This window comes from Pan troglodytes, chromosome 13, assembly GCF_028858775.2.
Source record: "Pan troglodytes isolate AG18354 chromosome 13, NHGRI_mPanTro3-v2.0_pri, whole genome shotgun sequence".
NCBI lineage: Eukaryota > Metazoa > Chordata > Mammalia > Primates > Hominidae > Pan > Pan troglodytes.
In genome coordinates, this window is record NC_072411.2 from 72,150,617 (window position 1) to 72,169,648 (window position 19,032).

A 19,032-nucleotide genomic window follows, 5' to 3' on the forward strand; every position below is an offset into this window, starting at 1 on the left:
TTTGGGGTGACTTGTTTAAATTAGTTAAAAGTACCTGGAAACCTGGTAGCAAAATGAGAAAATAATATAAATAAGTAATTCACATAACCAGAAATCTGTATTATTATTAAGTGGATGAAAGAAATGCTCATCCTCACTAACAGGGAAATACAGGCTAAAAGCATAATGAGATACTATTCCAGAAAGCATTAGGATTTCCTTGCTGGCAGTACTTGGCAAAGATAAATATGAATACTTTATGACCCAGCTATCCCAATCCTAGATATATATTCCAGAGATACTTTTTTTTACACAGGAGATGGGTGAGAGAATATTCTCCGCAGTGTTTTTTGTTATTCAGCACAAAAGGAAAAGACGTATTTTTTTTTGAGTAGTAGATACATGCTGAGGAAACTCTGCGGCTGTCAGATGTGCACATGGTAACAGAGATAATTGTTCAAGAACATGACGCTGGGTGAAAAAAGAAAAAGGAATAAGATCTATAGCCCAAGCCATTTACGTATACATTAAAATACATTTACATTAAAAAACTCTATATAAGTTTAAAGAATACAATCGACATCCAAGGATAGTTTCAGGAACATTCTCTAGGAACCTATGTTTGGGGGCAAGAGGAGGACAGGAAGAGAAGAATTGGGGACACTGGAAGAAAAAAACAAAACCAAACCACAGACAGACCTTGTGCAAATAGGGGATGATTATCCTAGCTCTCTGACCCTAAGACCAGCACTCCCTAAATAAAAGTATACTCCATGTTTTTAAGGACCACTAGTGTAGTCATAGTGTCAATAGTTACTGTCAGTGATAGGTAACAGTGGTGAGTAAAATATGGGTGAAGCTGATGCAAATTTTATAAAACAAGAAGATTTATAGAGATCTAAAGATATTTGTAAATGACTGTTAGATACAGTTAAATCAACACATTTTTCAGGTCATTCTGCTAGTGTTCAACTGGTTAATGCCAAATGCAAACTGCAATTTCAAAATGCAGTTTATAAATGTTTCAAGACATAATAGCACTCTATTTTCTTTTTATGTTTATTATTATTAAATTTTTTGGTGTGGAACAAATTTTCAGAAAAGTACATAATTCATAATTGTTTACTTTAGTGAGTTATCACAAAGTAAACATATCATCACCAAGTCAAAAATAGAACACAGCAGAGATGCCAGAGGCCCTCCATGACCTCACCCAGATGCTACACCCTTTTTCCTTTCCAGGTGCAATTACTGTCTTCCAACACCATGGCTTAGTTTTGTCTGTTTTTGAACTTTTGTTTAGAATTTTTAAATGCCTTAGTACTATAGAAATTTTAAAAAATCTAAAGTTGAATATTAGACCTATATTTGAGATTTCATTTTATAAATAGTGTTTTCTTAAAAAAATCTTCGTTTCCAACGGTTTATTGCTAGTATTTAAAAATCAAGTGATTTTTGTGTGTTGGCCTGATATGTTGCGACCTTATCAAACTCACTTATCAGTTCTAGGAGATGTTTTTTCTTTTTTTTTTTGTGGTAGCTTTTTTAGGATCTTCCATGTGGATAATTATGTCATCTGTGAATAGAAACAGTTTTTTTTCCTTTCTAATTTGTATGACTTTTATTACTTTTTCTTGCCTTATTGCACTGATTAGGATATGCAGTCAGGGATAAGAGAGATAACAGCAGATCCTTCCCTTGGTCCTAATCTTCAGAAAAAATTACCCAGTCTTTAACCACTAAGTATAATGTTAGCCGTATTTTTTTTTTAGTTGTCCTTTCACAGGTTAAGGAAGTTTACTTCTATTTTTTAGTTTGCTGCTAGTTTCAGTTATGAAGAGATGTTGAATTTGTCAAATTCTTTTTTTGTGACAATTGGTACAATCTTTACACCATGTATAGGGTAGATTACATTTATTGACTTCTCCCCCTCCCCATGGAAGTTATAAAAGGATTGCTTGTTTGTTGTTTTACATTTTAAGTTCCAGGATACACACGCAGTACGTGCAGGCTTGTTACATAGGTAAACGTTTGCCATCGTTGTTTGCTGCACCTATCAACCCATCACCTAGGTATTAAGCCTCACGTGCATTAGCTATTTATCCTGATGCTCTCCCTCCCCCCAGCCCCTGACAGGCCACAGTGTGTGTTGTTCCCCTCCCTGTGTCCATGTGTTCTCATTGTTCAGCTCCCACTTATAACTGAGAACATGTGGTGTTTGGTTTTCTGTTCCTGAGGATAATGGCTTCTGGCTCCATCTATGTCCCTACAAAGAACATGATCTCATTCCTTTTTATGGCTGCATAGTATTTCATGGTGTATATGTACCACATTTTCTTTATCCAGTCTATCATTGATGGGCATTTGGGTTGATTCCATGTCTTTGCTATTGTGAATTGTGCATTTATTATTGAAACCAGTCTTATATTCCTAGGATAAATCCTAGTTGATGTTAGTGTACTATTATTATTTATTTATAATGCATTCAATTAACTAAGATTTCATCGAGGAATTTTGCGTCTATGTTGATGAAGGATATTGGTCTATAGTTTCCTTGTATTGTCTTTGTCAAGTTTTAGTATCAGGGTAGTGCTGGCCTCATAAAATGAGATGTTTTCTGAAAGACATTGTATAGAATTAGTATTATTTCTTCTTTAAAGGTTAGGTGGAATTTGCCAGTGGAGTAATTTGGGCCTCTTAATTTCTTGTTCAGAAGATTTTGAACCACAGATTTAATTTATTTACAATTTTAGGACTATGTAGGTTGTTTGTTTCATTTACAGTGAGTTTTAGTAGTTTGAGGTTTTTGAGGAGTTGGTCCAGTTTATCTAATTTTTTAGTCTATAAGCATTAAATTGTTCATAGTATTCACCTTATCCTATTATCCTATTAATGCATGTGAAATCTCTAATAATATTCTTTTTCATTCCTGATAGAATTTATGTCTTTCTTCTATTTTCTTTTCAGTCTTCCAAGATATTTGTCAATTTTATTATTTTCACATAACTAGCTTTTGATTTCATTTATTTTCCCTATTGCTTTTCTGCTTTCAATTTCATTGATTTCTGCTTTTATTATTTCCCTCCTTCTTCCTCTGAGTTTGTCTTACTATTCTTTTTCTACTTTCTTTAGGAAGAAGCTTAGATTATTGGTTTGAATTTTTTTTTTTCTTCTGAAATTAGTATTTAGTGTTTGGATATCTTTCTGTTCTCTTTCAGTTGATGATTTCTGATTTAATTCCATTATGGTCAGAGAACATATATTGTATAATTCCAATTCTTTCAAATTTGTTAAAGTTTATTTTATGACATGGAATATGGTCCATCTTGGTAAATGTTCTATGTGTACTTGAAAAGAATTCTGCCATTGTTGGGTGGAATATTCCAAAATTTTCAGTTAGATACAGTTGGCTGATGGTGTTCAGTTCTCACAATCTTGCAGATTTTCTATGTACTAGTTCTATTCATTACTGAGCAAGGAGTATGAAATCTCGAACTCTAACTGTAATTTATGTGTTTCTCCTTTCAGTTCTATTAGCTTTTCTTCATGTTCGAAGCTCTGTTGTTAGGCACACACACATTTAAGATTGTTCTGTCTTCTTGGTGAAATGATCATTGTATCATTATAGAATGCCCTTCTTTATACCTGGTAATTTTCTTTGCTCTGAAGTCTACTTTGTTATTAATATAGCCACTCAGCTTAAAAAAAGTGTGTTCCTGGTATATATTTCTCCATCCTTTACTTTAAACTTACCTATATCATCATATTTAAAATACGTTTTTTGAAGATATTATAGTTGGAACTTTAAAAAAATCATTCTGATAATCTCTATCTTTTAACATGTATTTAGACCATGTACATTCATGTAATTATTAATATATTTAGATTTAGGTCTATATTTTTAGTATTTGTTTTCTGTTAACGAGTATTTGTTTCTGTTTTCAGACTTGTGAGATCCTAAACAAAGAACCTACTAAGTTCTGCCCAGATTTCTCACTTACAGAACAGTAAGATAACAGACTTGTATGGTTTTCAGCTGCTAACTTTGTGGTAATTTGTTATGCAGCAGTCGAAAATTAATACGGGTGCCTTTCCACATTAAATCAGTGCTGGCCTATGTGATCAGTACATTATGGAGGAAGCAACAATGTGTGACTTTGTTTCTGTGTGTGTGTGTGTGTGTGTGTGTGTGCGCACGCGTGTATATTTGTAGAGATGGGGTCTCCCTTTGTTGCCCAGGCTGGTCTTGAACTCCTGGCCTCAAGCAATCCTCCCAACTCTGTGACTTTGACGACTACATCACACAAGCGTCATGGCAGCCTTGTGAAGAGGCTGACTTGGAAAAAAAAAAAAGAAATGCTTCTGCCAACGTCCAACAACATCTTCCAGCCATATGAATGAGCCACCTTGGAAGGGGATCCTCCAGCTCCAAATAAGTCTTCAGATGTGTGTAACCCCAGCCAATATCCAACTGAAACTTCATGAGAGACCTTTGGCCAGAACTACCTAGCCAAGCAACTCCTGAAATCCTGATCACAGAAACAGTAAGAGATAATAAATGACTAGTGTTTAAGCACTACATTTTGGGGTACTTTTTAATGCAGCCTTAGATAACTAATACATGGCCCTATTACATGCCTACATACTAGAAATATAGCAATGAGTAAAGCCAAGTGCCTGTGTCATGCAGTTTTTATTCTACTTTAAGAGAAGGTATATAAACTATACAAATAGTTAAAAATACACTTTGCCAGGTAGAAATAAGTGTTGAGAGAAAAATAAATCAGTATAAGAAGTTGAAAAGTAATAGTGGGGCTTCTATAAGATGGCCAAGGAACACATCTTTAATAAGTAAAAATATGAGTACTGACCCGAAGTGAGGGATCAAGCCATGCAGGTATTTTGGGGAAGAACATTCTAGCAGAGGGAACTTCAAGTATAAAGACCATGAGGTGGGAGTACCCTTAGTGAGTATGAAGAATTGCCAAAGATGTGAAGAGTTCTGTGTTGTGTTTTAATTGAAAAACTTCAAGAATGTTTGGAATGAGGATTGCCAGATTAAATATAGACCCCCTGTTAAATTTGAATTTCAGATAAATAACTTTTTTTTAGTAAAAGTATGTTTCAAATATTGCAAAAATTATTAGTTCTTTATCTGAAATTCAAATTTAAGTATCTTGTAATTTCATTTGATAAAGTAAAATGATTGCAGGAATGGAAAGCACATCCCTTTGGAGGAATGGTGAAGGAGTGCACATGAATATTCCAGAACAGAGAAGGGAGGATGCACCCATTTCCACCCCCAAATTAAAGCCACATCGAATTTTTAAATTCTATGGACAGTACCGGAGGAAGATCAGCTTAGCTAACTGTGTCTCAGACGCTTCCCTCAGATGTTTTGCAGGCACTGGAAACTAAAACCCACTGAATTCATGCATATCTTTGGGCAAGCATCCATGTAGGTAGAATATGGGAGTAGTGCCAGATAACATCTGCAGTTTCGTTTGGCTTTTACACTCTGCGATTCAATGAAGGGTTAGAAATTACACACTAACTTCTTGTTTTTCAATATCCACAGAGAATAGAGCAAGAGTTGATGAGTCTTGCAATGAGAGAATTGATGAAATACTTAAGGAAGAACTTCTTAACGGAAGGGCAATTAAACACAAATGGCTTTGCATGGGAGGATATGGAAATCTTGCTCCTTTGTGATCTTTGAAAAGAGGCAGCAGCTGTTGTGAGCAACTTAAGACTCACAGAGTGCTATCCTGGAGGAGGAGGAGGATGAACCACATCCTGGGAATAACTCTCTATACACTTTAACATATTTTCCTGGTGGTCCTTATGCACACTACAGTTTGAGAATCACGGTTATTGAGAAATAAAAGGTTTTCTTTCTCTGCCTAGGCTTAGGCCTTTAATGACCTATTTAGTCTTACATGTGGTGATGGAGACCTCTGCCTAAGCTTATTTTCTACAGGGATGGTACACATGCTAAAAATGAAATGGGAGATGGAGATGCTAAAGGATTTAAAAAGAGGTTTTAGATCAAGGTGTTCTAGGCCAGGTACAGGAGAGGTTTATGGGCTCCTACTTTTGCCAAAAGCTCCCCTTACAACTTTATTATCTGTATGTCCTAAAACCATCTCTGTCTCTTATCTTCCTAAAGTTTTCTACCAAATCTTTTCTTTAATTGAATGATATCTTTATTAAGTGAAAATGAAGGATTCTTTCCATTCCACCATCAGTTCAGACTGGGGACCCAGAATATCCCAAACCTTTATGGGGCAGACAACCATCCCTTCTCAAAGTTTCAGGACGAACTAGTGGAGCTGGTGAAAATAAAATAGGGGAAGAGCTTAGGGTCAGCTAGGAAGCAACTTAATGTCATTCAATATTACAAAAGGAATCTAAAGGCACCTAGCATCTCCAAGTTCCATTTTGACCCCATAACTCAAGAGTTGTGGTTGTGAAAGACCTTGTTAAGAAGGAAATTTGAAGGAAAGACTATTAAGTAGAACATTTCAGACATCCCCTTTACAGCCACTGGAGATTCTACCGGAGCAGCTCCCTCCAGCTGACCTGATGGGTTACAGCTCAGCTCTGGGTTGTTTTTGGATTCCTCCAGATTTCTGCCAAGCCCTGGGTTGCCCATTCCTCTCCTCCTATCAGCATTCCCATGTGTATCAGTCTGTTTCAAGCTCTCTTTGAATGGCCTCCTGCTGGTGGATGACCCTGTCATTATTAGGATGTCCCATGCCTCAAACTCCTTTTACCCTCCACAGACTTTTATCCTTATTTCAAGTTGATGCAGGGCAGATAATGGTTTTCCTGACCTTTTGTCTCCTCTGCCTTAGATACAGAAAGAACCCTGATCCTGTGTCTATGGGTGGCAGTCAACTTGGGGTCAGGAAAATTGCCAGCTTCTTATAAACAGAGCTCTGAAACATGCCAGAATTTATTGTTCAAGCACCTGAACAAGCCAATTCAGCCCAAACAGGGTAAACCCGCACTCTAAGCCCAGGCCCACTTGGTGTGAACAGCTCACCCACCTCCCCAAACCCTGCAAGTTCCATGAATCTTGCCCCATAGCAGGCTACAGCCAGTCTTTGCTTATGTTAACTCCAAACTGGTTCTAAAAGTTTCTTCCAGGAGATTCACACAAAATACTTTTCTCCTAGCAGAGCAGCTTGGTTTGATTTGGGCTATTTGACTACAAAAGCCCAGAGGCCATGCATTTATTTCAAAATATTAGGAATCAGCAGCACAAATGAGATTGCATTTTTGTGAAAAGTTAAAGATTTCTCATTTAGGGAGAGAGTTCACAAAGGACCCCATTAGCGAAGCCTCACCAGTAATTAGTCTGATTTCTCAGGCAAAAGGCAGGCTAACTGTCTGCCATCCATTCCAAAAGACAGAGATACTTTAAAACCTACCACCCATTGAAAAATATCTCTGGAGAATTTTCTGCTATATCTGAAGTATTTTCCATTAATGAAATGTTCAAACTAAAATTAATATATGAAGTTATGAACAAAGTGGCTGACTATAAATATGTCTTTTCAAATGTCAAAACATGGGCCTATTACTTATGACACTGAACTATAGAGAAATGGAAAGGGGCTGATATTTATAAAGCAATACTGTGAAATATACATTATTATTTAATAGATGGGGCAACTGAAGCTCAAAGAAGGTAAACAACTTTCCCAAAGTCACACAACGAGTTAGTGGCAGAGCTGGGATTCAATGGGTTAAAGCGAATATCATTTCCACCACCCAATGTGGAGCTTAGGAAGAAAGCAACATCGAGTTAGGGGTGTTTGAGGCTGGGTATCAAGAGATCTGCAGGATGGTCTAGTTTAACTGTGATCTCTCAAGGGACAGAATCCATTAGCCAAGTGCATATGATGAGAACAAAGTTGAAACCAGTGTAGCAGAGCCGGTTTTTGAGCCTAACCTGTGCTCACCTGAGAGCTGGACTTGTCTCACTAGGTTTGATAGACCAGTGGCCCATCTAGGATATATGCACATAGCATGTTGGCCCATGACAGTTTCCTGGAGAACACGGCTATAGTCAAACTCATGCACATGAAGCCTGCAGCAGCAATGGTGCTGTATGCTTCAGAAACATTTCTCTCCATGCAGACAACTTGAGACACCGGCAGCTTTGGTGTGAATAGCTCACCCACCTCCCCAACCCCTGCAAGTTCCATGAATGCATCAAGAGGTCCCTGGAAGCAGCAAAGCCATGCTAGATCAGAAACACTGACCTCTTGGCTACTTCCTCTCTGCTCCTCTCTAATGCCAGAGTGTGGCTCTATTCACTCCAGCTTGTCCACATAATGTCCTCTGCTCCTGCTCCTCCATTCCAGTAGGCAATGACTGCTGCCACTGTTCCCATGCTGCACCCCAAGGTCTCCCAGCAGTCACAATGCTGGGGTGGGGTGAAGTCCCTTCGTCCTGAGTTCCCAAAGCCACAGCCCTTCTGTTTCTTCAAGAGTTTTCATGGGTTCTGCCCCATTATTGATGCCTCCTTCAGTCCTATGGGCCCCTAGGAGCCACATAGAAATAGACCCCCAATGAGCCTGTGCTACTGCACAAAAATGTACAGATGTGACTAAAGGCACAGATGTGGCTAAAGCTTCAGTGGGGTGTAGGACAGATCTGTGAGTACTAAACTTGGGAGTATTTTAGACACCATTGTTAAAATGCAGATTTCAAGGTCTTACACCCAGAGATTCTGATTTGGTAGTTCTGGTGTTTGGGGCCTGGATGCTGCGTTTTAAATTAGTTTCTCAGTTACTGTGGCACAGGAGGTGGGCTGGGAAGCACCGGTGTAGGCCTGTAAGCTGCGACTCTACCTGCCTCTCCTGTCTTTGTTCATGTGTCTCGCTGGATGCTGAGCTCCTGCTGGGGAGGGACGATGGCTCATCCCTCCCCACATTTTAGTGTCTAGACCAGTATCTGGCACACAAATGGGCATCAGTAAATGTCTGTGTCGTGAATGAGTGGAGGCACTGTGTGAGGAGACTTCTCTTTAACAAATTAAAGAACTGGATGAAGAACCACCCTTGGTGCACTGTATTGACAGTGGCCACCCTGATTCAGATGCTGCGAGTAGGTAGAGGGCGATGGGAAAACAAAGAATATTAGGAACACAGAGAACCTAATAAGCAAATGATGTGCAGGCAATAAGCATTTAGGGCCCACCCCAGAATCCTCATGTGGCTCGGGTTAAGTGTCTTTGGAAGTAGAGAGGTCACCAGGCAATTCCAAAAAGGTGAGTGATTGAGCCAGGCAGGTGATGGTCATGCTGCAAAAAGACAGGCGCTGCTCTCCAGGGAGACTCTGGTTTCTTCCTACTTTCCAGATTTCTTAGAGGAGAGTTAATTACTTAAAGGAATTTTTTACTTTTTTTTTTTTTTTTTCTGAGACAGAGTCTTGCTCTGTCGCCCAGGCTGGAGTGCAGTGGCGCGATCTCGGCTCACTGCAAGCTCTGCCTCCCGGGTTCACGCCATTCTCCTGCCTCAGTCTCCCGAGTACCTGGGACTACAGGCGCCCGCCACCACACCCAGCTAATTTTTTGTATTTTTAGTAGAGATGGGTTTCACTGTGTTAGCCAGGATGGTCTCTATCCTGACCTCGTGATTCGCCCGCCTTGGCCTCCCAAAGTGCTTGGAATACAAGTGTGAGCCACCGTACCTGGCCCATTTTTTACTTTTTAAAGTATTTGTTGGGGGCTGGACAAGTTTGACTTAAGAGAAAGAATTGGTAAATTCTTACAGCAGAGATTTGGCTTTCATGGTAAATTGCCCAATATACCCAGCTTTTTATCAAATAAAGCCTGTGCGCATATGTGTTGTGTCTTATTAAATGGTGGACAAAGGCCCGAGCAGATTGTGGCTGTCGTCTGGAGAAGCTCCCCAGAGCAAACACTGTCTGGTCTAAGTGGCTCTCTTGTTAGGCCTTCTCCCGCTGAAGAACCCTCTTTGCCTTCAGAAGTCCTGCTTCCAGGACCACACCCCCCTGACAGCCCTGCGCTTGGACTCAGGAGTCTTTATAACTGCATCTGTCTGCATCCACAGAGTCAGGGACAGGAGACACCATCTTTATAGTAACAGCTACCAATGGCTGAACGCTTACCGTGCCTGAATCTCATACACTCTAAGCACTTCATATACACTGCTTCCCTCAACCTTCATCATAATCTTTGGAAATTATCTCTCCACAGAGGAGGAAACTGAGGCTCAGGAGACAAAGTAACTTGTCCCAGGTGCCACAGCTGGTAGAGGCAGGGTCAGAATTTAGACCCACATCCACAGGTCTCCCAAGCCACATTCAATCTCTATGCTATATGGCATCTCTGATTTTTGCTCAAAAAAATAGAGTTTGAAGTCGATTTGAGTTTTTGTTGCTCTGTCAGTCCCAACAGCTGGGCACTGTTTATTTTCTGAATTGGACTTGGGAGGCGGTCATGGCTGGGGTTTGCTCTCTCTAAAGCCCTTGCACTAAGCCTGGCATTGGGCAAAATGGAGCCATGGGTTAGACTTGCCTAGCTTCATGCCCCACTCTGCCTTCAGCCCTCCTTAGCCCATTCATGTCTTCCTCCAGTGGAAGCCCAGGGCCCACAGAGTGGCCGCTGTCATGGAGCATTTGCTCCAGAATTACGGGTAAGTTCAAAATGCATACCCTCTCATGACACTTTGCAAACGTGAGGGGTTTCACCGAGATATGGCCTCATATCATCTTTGCCCTGGTTCAGAAGGTTCAGACTCTAAGAATATGTAAGGATCAGAATAAGTGCAGTTATATTTTTGAAATTTGTATTTGAAAATAATTTCAAAAAAACAAAGTTGCAAAAACAAAAATAGTACAAAGAGCATCTATTTCGTCATGTTTGTACTCCACTTGCTTTATTATTTGCATGTTTCTCCCCTGCTTGACATACATATATATAATTTTCTGAGTCACTTGAAGGTAAGTTACATATCTCATGGCCCTTTACCCCTAAATATTCCAGTGTGTATTTCCTAAGAACAGGGATGTTCTAATACATAACCATAATACTTGGCTGTAGGAGATCAGAGTGGTGGGAAAAATTGTAGAAAGATGCAAACCTTTTTGGAAGGCCGGGAGGTTTTACAAAAGCTTTGGGAAAGGATTTGGCTGAAGGCAGCCAGATTCTCTTATCCGGTGCCTGAAAGCTTAGGTTAGATAACAAGGGGCTGTAAAGAAACTGAGCTAGATAAGTTAGTTTACTTAGGCCTTGGAACCTGGCCTTTAATCATCCGTGCACAGGACTGCTCTCTCTGGGGTGGGGGTGACCCACAAGTGTGTTGACTCAGGCCTTTGTCATTGAATCTGTACTGAATAAATGCCTGCAGTGCCAGTGGGTCAGGGCCGCTGCTGCTGACTCTTTACAGCATCCTCCTTGGGGTCTGTAAATGGCCCGGTCCCCTAGCCCACTCTTTCACTGGATACCTGTGTCTGAGTGCATTCTTTCATCCATCACTTGGCCAGGGTCTGTGGGTTGGACCCGGCAGGTGGTGCCCTGTGTGAGGAACACCACAACAGATCACGACGGAACCCTTGAAAACGAAGGTGAAGAGACTGTGCAGTCAGTAAGTCATTGGTGCCTGCTTGGGATTTCCAAGTTCAAGGAAATTGTCCAGGCTAGAGTTTCATCACGGGACAACAGTTATCGGCTCAACAGCAACAGTATATAAAAGTATTGAAACAGCTGCTTAAAGCTAGTGGAGCCTCGGTTTTGCAGGCTCAATTAAGGGACCTAATGCAAACTGTTGTTTCCCATAACCCATGGTTCCTAGAAGAAGGTATTCTAGACATAGTGCTCTGGGAACAAGTGGGGAGAAATCTTAAACAACATCATGTGCAAGGGCAACGGGTCCCAGTAACATCTCTAATGTTATAGGCTTTAATTAGGGTGGCTCTGGTTCCGCTTTACACAGAAGAGCCTAAAAAGGGAAGGGAGGAGGAACAGTCACCTACTTTACTGCCTCCTTATCCCTCAGCCCTGCTACCACCGGGCCAAAATAACAAAGAGGAAACGGAGGTTTTGCCTAAGCCCCGTCCTCCAATAAATTGGAAAAAAGACAAGGGATATGCTACAGCTATGGGACCCTGCGTTAGGCAAGCGGCATTAGAAGGGAAGCTCTTAGCCTGCCCAGTAATGCAAGATCGACAAGGCAATCAGGTACATGAACCCATTTCTTTTAACGCTTACAAAGAGCTATGAAAAAGCATTAAATAAAATGGAGCTGCTAGCCCATTTATGAAAGGAATGATTGAAGCCATGGCAGACAACTTCTGTATGACCCCATGGACTGGTCAGTGCTAGCTAAAACGACTTTGGAGCCCAGCCAATACATCCTCTGGAGAGCAGAATATGATGAGTTGTGTCAACAGTAAGCCAACCAGAACCAGGTTGCCGGGCAAGACATAACAGCTGCTATGCTCCAGGGGTGGGGCCCCCATGCCAATGTACAACAACAACTAACTTTTGATCCCCAGGTCTATGCACAAGTGTTTTTGTGCACTCTCAGGGCTTGGGACTGAATTCCCAAAAGCGGAGTTCAACAGGGATCTTTTATAAATGTTTGACAAGGGCCTCTGGAGCCATTTGTTGAGTTTATCAATTGGTTAACCCAGACAATTAAGAGACAAATTAGTCATGCCCAGGCTGCTGATATCTTATTGTTGCAATTGGCTTACAAAAATGCTAATGTGGATTGCCTGCAAGAAATGCAGGCACTCAGAGGAGAGGCAGCCACAGTTGGAGAATTTATATGAGCATGTCAACTGGTGGGGACTGAAACACACAAAGCCAAAATATTGGCTACGGTATTAAGGCCTCCTAAAGTGAAAAGGGAGAGAAACCCAAATTGTTTTCTATGTGGAGAGCCAGGTCATATGAAGAGAGAATGCTTCAATAATAGAGACCAAGCTAACTCAGGAAAAGAACCCCCTTCTATATTTCCCCGATGTAAAAAGGGGAAACAATGGGCACATCAATGCAGGTCCAAATTTGATAAAAACGGCAACCCTATAAGTAACCAGGTGGGAAACTTCATGAGGGGGCTGGCCCCAGGCCCCACTTCACACTGGGGCAATGCCAGTGGCTTTCCTCGGTCAGATGGAAAGCCCACAGTCCTCTCTCTCAGAGCAGCCACCGCTGGAAGTGCAGGACTGGGCTTACTCTGCCCCAACGAATTAGTGCTAAAAGAAGGAGAAGACCCTAAAAGGGTTGCAACTGGGATCTGGGGCCCACTGCCTCTGGGAACAGTGGGATTAGTCCCAGAGCGATTGCGCCTATCCAATAGAGGAATTAATGTGCTCAATGGGGTAATTGATAGTAATTATCAAGGTCAGATATTACTTACGATGGAATGTAAAGGTCTGCATATTCTTCCCCCAGATCAAAGATAGAACAGTTACTGCTTTCACCATACTGGGTTCCCAACGCCCACAGAAAGGAAAGGGGAAAGGGAAGTTATGGAAGTACAGGAGCCATAGGAGAATATTGGAATCAATTAATCACTGATCAGAGACCCATGATTAGCTTAAAATTGGAAATAAAAATTTTACTGGCTTATTGGACACAGGGGTGGACATTTCAATCATTAGTGATGAAAACTGGCCAGAAACTTGGCCTTGGGTCACTCAAAAAATTGGGTCACAAACAAAAAATTGTCGGCATCAGGGAAGCATACACAGCTAAGCAGAGCATGTGCCCCCTAACCTGTTGCGATTCAGAGGGAAGAAAGGCAGTTATACAACCTCTAATTATGCCCATCCCTGTTAATCTTTGAGGATGAGATCTATTAGCCCAATGCGGGGGGTCACTCTGCAGTCCCTTTTCTAATAATGGCCACTGTTATTATCCCTCCAGTACCCCTGACATGGCTCTCTCAAGATCCAATTTGGGTACAACAGTGGCCTTTAAAGGGACAGAAATTACAAAGAGCCTATGAATTAGTTGAGGAGCAATTAAAAAACCGGCCATATAGAACCATCAAACAGCCCTTGGAATTCGCCCATTTTTGTTATTCCCAAAAAGTCTGGTAAATGGAGACTTTTGCATGACTTACATGCCATCAATGCTCATTTGCAACCCATGGGGCACCTTCAGCAGGGGCTCCCCTCCCCTGTGGAGATTCCTCGAGATTGGCCTATAATCATTATTGACTTAAAAGACTGCTTTTATACTATTCCCCTTGCAAAGCAGGACAGAAAATTTGTGTTTACAATACCAGCTATCAATAATGAAAGGCCAACTTGCTGATTTCATTGGAAAGTGCTTCCTCAAAGGATGCTAAACAGTCCTACTAAGTGTCAGTATCATGTAAATCAGGCTTTGCTCCCCAGTAGAAAAAAATTTCCTAATTGCAAGGTTATTCATTTTATGGATGATATTTTACTAGTAGCCCCAACAGAGCCAGTACTTGTAAATTTACATGCCTCTGTCATAAAGAATACACAGTTAAGAGGTTTAATCATAGCACATGAAAAAGTATAGATGTCTTCTCCTTGGAAATATCTTGGATACATACTAACTTCTTGGTCAGTAAGACCTCAAAAAGCAACTTATACACCTTAAATAATTATCAGAAATTACTAGGTGATATTAACTGCTTTCACCCCACCTTAGGCATAACTACTGATAAGTTACAGAACCTGTTTTCTATCTTAAAATGCAATGCTGCCCTAGACTCTCCTACGTATTTAACTCCTGCGGCACAAAGGGAAATTGAAGAGATAGAGCAAGCTATTTCTCAGAGGCAACTAGATCGCATAGATCCATGGTACTCAGTTCAATTGTTTGTTTCCACTAAACACTCCTCTACAGGGTTAATAGGACAGATGACCCCAGGGCTGTGCTTCCTAGAAAGGGTTTTTTGCTCGTATACTGGGACTAAAACACTCTTTCCCTATATCCAGTTCATCAGTAAAGTCATCTATTCAGGCTTCAGATGATGCAATCAGTTGCTAGGTTATGACCCTGATATCATCAGGATTCCTTTAAGTAAAAAGCAATTCAAAGCAGTATTGCCTTTATCTATGGACGTGCAAATAGCACTCTCTGATTACACAGGCCAAATAGAGCATGCCCTACCTGCTGACAAACTCCTTCAATTCTTATCTCACACTTCTGTGGTTTTGCCTACTAAAATAGTTCAATCCCCCATATCTAACACTTTAACACTGTTTACTGATGGCTCTGGTAAACATGGAAAAGCAGCTGTTTGGTGGATTCTGCATAATTCCCTCACTTGGTCTGGATTTACTAGCACTCAGAGAGCTGAGGTTGGAACTTTAATACTGGCCTTGGAAACTTTTTCCGCTCAGCCCGTCAATATTGTTAGTGAGTCTGTTTACTCTGTTTGTTTATTGCAGAATCTTGAGACAGCCCTCATTAAGTCCACATTGGAGCCCATCCTGTGTGCACTCTTTCTCCAACTTCAGCATTTGCTAGAACAACATACACATCCTATTTTTAATCACACATATTCAAGCCTACAGCTCACTGCCTGGTCCATTGGCATATGGCAATGATCAAGCAGACCTATCAGTTATGACATCACTGCTTGACCAAGCCACCCAATTGCATCAATTTTTCCACCAAAACTGGAGAAACTTATCTAAACAATTTCAACTTACCCAGAGACTAAATAAATTATCCTGCAATGCCCAGATTGCCAGCTCAGTCACATCCCCTCCTTCCACAGGTGTTAACCCTACAGGACTAGAACCTTATCAGTTACGGCAAACAGACGTTACACACATCCGTGAATCTGGAAAACTTAGATATGTACATGTATCCGTTGATACCAATCCTCACTTAATTAGCACTTATGCCTTTCCTGGAGAGTCCACCCATTATGTCATTAAACATCTTCTTTTAACTTTTGCATTTACGGGGCAGCCCACAAAAATTAAAACTGATAATGGTCCGGCTTATGCCAGCTCACAATTTCAACAATTTTGTCACACGCAGAACATCCAACATTCCAAAGGCATCCCGTATAACCCTAAATACAGGCCATAGAACGTACCCACTCCACCCTTAAAAATATGCTCAGAAAACAAAATAGGAGGAATATGAGTAAGGGCCCTGCAATACTATTGGCACAAGCCTTATTTACCCTTAATTTTTAAAATTTAAATGATAAATTTCAATCAGCTGTAGAAAAGCACTTTGCTAAAACCTCTCAAGACATAAAACCTGCTGTTTTATGGAAAGATGTAAACAGTAATGTACGGTGTGGTCCAAGTGAATTGTTAATGTAGGGAAGAGGATATGCTTGTGTTCACACCCCCTCAGGTCCTCTTTGGATTCCAGCACAATGCATCAAACCATACCATGGCATGGCTAGGACCCAGCCCGGTACCAGAAATGAAGAAAATGACCCTACAGGACCCACAGCCCCAGATGATGTGGCTTCCTTGGATAACTAAAGCCTCAGACATTACCTGGGGGATGCTGAAGAAGACAACTTAGGAGGCTGAATGAATCCTGCTCCGGACACAGACACCATTCACTCCAGATAATGTGTTCCTTGCTATGCTCTCTGTTGTACACTGCAACTCATGTAGGATATTGATCCTTTTTATGCTCTTGCTTTGTCTGCAACCTGTACCTGCTATACTCTGTTGGACTCATATCTTAGATCTGCCTTTCTTCGCCCTGTCACCTGGGCAGACACCCCCTTTCCACCCTCTAAAACCATAACTGCTTGGCTGGGAGGGACAGATTTACCCCCAGTGGGGTCCCTCATTAATAGCACACATTGGACTAAGGTGCCTGGTAACACTACATATCACTCCACTATCCTGCCACTGTGTGTAGTTACAAAAGTTCTAACCCTTACCCTTACTGTGTACCTGCCCCAAATACAATTATGGCTACATCATGGCAAAGGAAATGCCTTAACATTCTTAGCTGCAGGTAGCCTTAAACCGGGCAATGCAATCAATGCTACTTTCCCAAACATTCCTCCCAGTGCTAAAGAACAAAGCCTGGAAAGTAATGGATTCCACTTTAGCTGGGAGGTCTGTCATGGGGGACAAGCCCATAGCTTCTAGTTAGGCAATTATAACATCTTAGACTGGAGCCGCCACAGCCATTTGCAGGGCAATCATACTGATGTCCGCGTCTATCATGGCATCAATGACAGTTTCGAAGCCACTTCCCGTTCCCCTATAATTTGGGCTGATAGGAAGATGTGACATCCCAGACCTCAAGTAGAGTCCATACCACCTCAAGACACTTTATGGTGCCTGGGACATCTTAGCACCCCCCTTAACACCTGGCATGGGACATATCATAATTCCAGTCACAATTATACTATGATGTTTTTTCATAATCACACTGATCAGTGCTTGACTTGCACTACCCATGCATATGTTTTCCCTTATGGGAACCAATATTTCTATTACACTCCAAAACTCCACATTTGTGACCCGAGTGCAGGGACAGGCTTGGTTTGCCTCCATATCTCTAATTATAATATATCTAATTTAAATATTACCAGCATCATGGTATTGAGGAGATAATCTGAGGCTTTTCTACCAGTCAATTTAATATATGATTGGCAAAGTTCCTCTACCCTTGCCAACTTAGAACGTGCCCTGTCCCAGTTCAGACACAAAAGATTCATAGTTACACGTATAGCCTTTATAGTCTCAGCCATAGTCATCCTAGCAACGCTAGCGTGGCTGTAGCATCTATTACTGAATCAATACAAACAGCTACTTTTATAGATAATTTGGCAGAAATGTGTCTAATGAACTTCTCTTACAGCAGGGTATAGATCAAAAGATTCTTGCATGTCTGCAAGCCCTCGAGGCTGCCTTGGAAGATGTGGGGGAGTGACAAGATGCACTGGTATTCTGACAGCAATTAAACTGTGACTGGGAGCATAAGGATATCTGTGTCACTTCTCTACCTTGGAATCAATCAATACATAGTTGGGATGAGGTGAAACCACCTCTGGAGAACCTTTCATGACAATTTAACAGCAGACATAAAGCAACTTAAAACTAAAATTCTAGAATCCCTAAATGCCATAGATCTACATGCCCAACAAACAGCCATATGGAAGGGTGTGCGAGATCATCTCTCCTGGATAGACCCCCGTTCCTGGGGGCCACTCCTTCATTGGAAAAGAACGTTGCTAATTATACTCATGTTTGCTTATGTTATTTACTAATTCTAGGATGCAAAGCCAGAATATGAGCAATGACCACCACGCCTGACAAACCTGTTTCTGCACAAATCTGTACTCTTCAATCAACAAAACCTGATGCAAAAAACAGAAAAAGGGGGAGATGTAGGAGATCGGTCAGGGTGGTGGGAAAAATTGTAGAAAGATGCAAACCTTCTTGAAAGGCTGGGAGGTTTTACAAAAGCTTTGGGAAAGGATTTGGCTGAAGGCAGCCAGATTCTCTAATCCGGTGCCTGAAAGCTTAGGTTAGATAACAAGGGGATGTAAAGAAACTGCTCTAGATAAGTTAGTTTACTTAGGCCTCGGAACCTGGCCTTTAATCATCTGCACACAGGACTGCTCTCTCTGAGTTGGGGGTTGGGGGGTGGGGGGATGACCCACAAGTGTGTTGACTCAGGCCTTTGTCATTGAATCTGTACTGAATAAATGCCTGCAGCACCAGTGGGTCAGGGCCACGGCTGCTGACTCTTTACAGCACCCTCCTCAGGGTCTGTAAACGGCCAGGTCTCCTAGCCCGCTCTTTCACTGGATACTTGTGTCTGAGTGTATTCTTTCATCCATCGTTCAGCCAGGGTCTGCAGGTCGGACCTGGCACTTGGCAAAGTACTTTATCTAGTGTGTCACCATATGTCACTTTTATTAATTAACTTATCAATGTCCTTTATGGCATTTCCCCATCTCCAGTACAGGTTTCAGTCTAGGGTCAGGTATGGCATTTTGTTGTCATTTCTCTTTAGCCTCCTTTAATCTGGCTTTCACAATGTTGATTCCCCCATCTGACCCCACTCCACCATTACCCACCACC

General features: G+C 41.4%; 1 long non-coding RNA gene across 1 annotated transcript; it reads left to right on the forward strand.

Annotated features, from left to right (window-relative positions):
- Positions 1 to 3,231: 3,231 nt before the first annotated feature.
- Positions 3,232 to 6,117, forward strand: LOC107973713 (uncharacterized). The gene is made up of 3 exons (XR_001716107.3): positions 3,232 to 3,627; positions 3,925 to 4,523; positions 5,558 to 6,117. It is a non-coding gene; the product is annotated as an uncharacterized LOC107973713 (long non-coding RNA).
- The last annotated feature ends 12,915 nt before the right edge of the window (positions 6,118 to 19,032 follow it).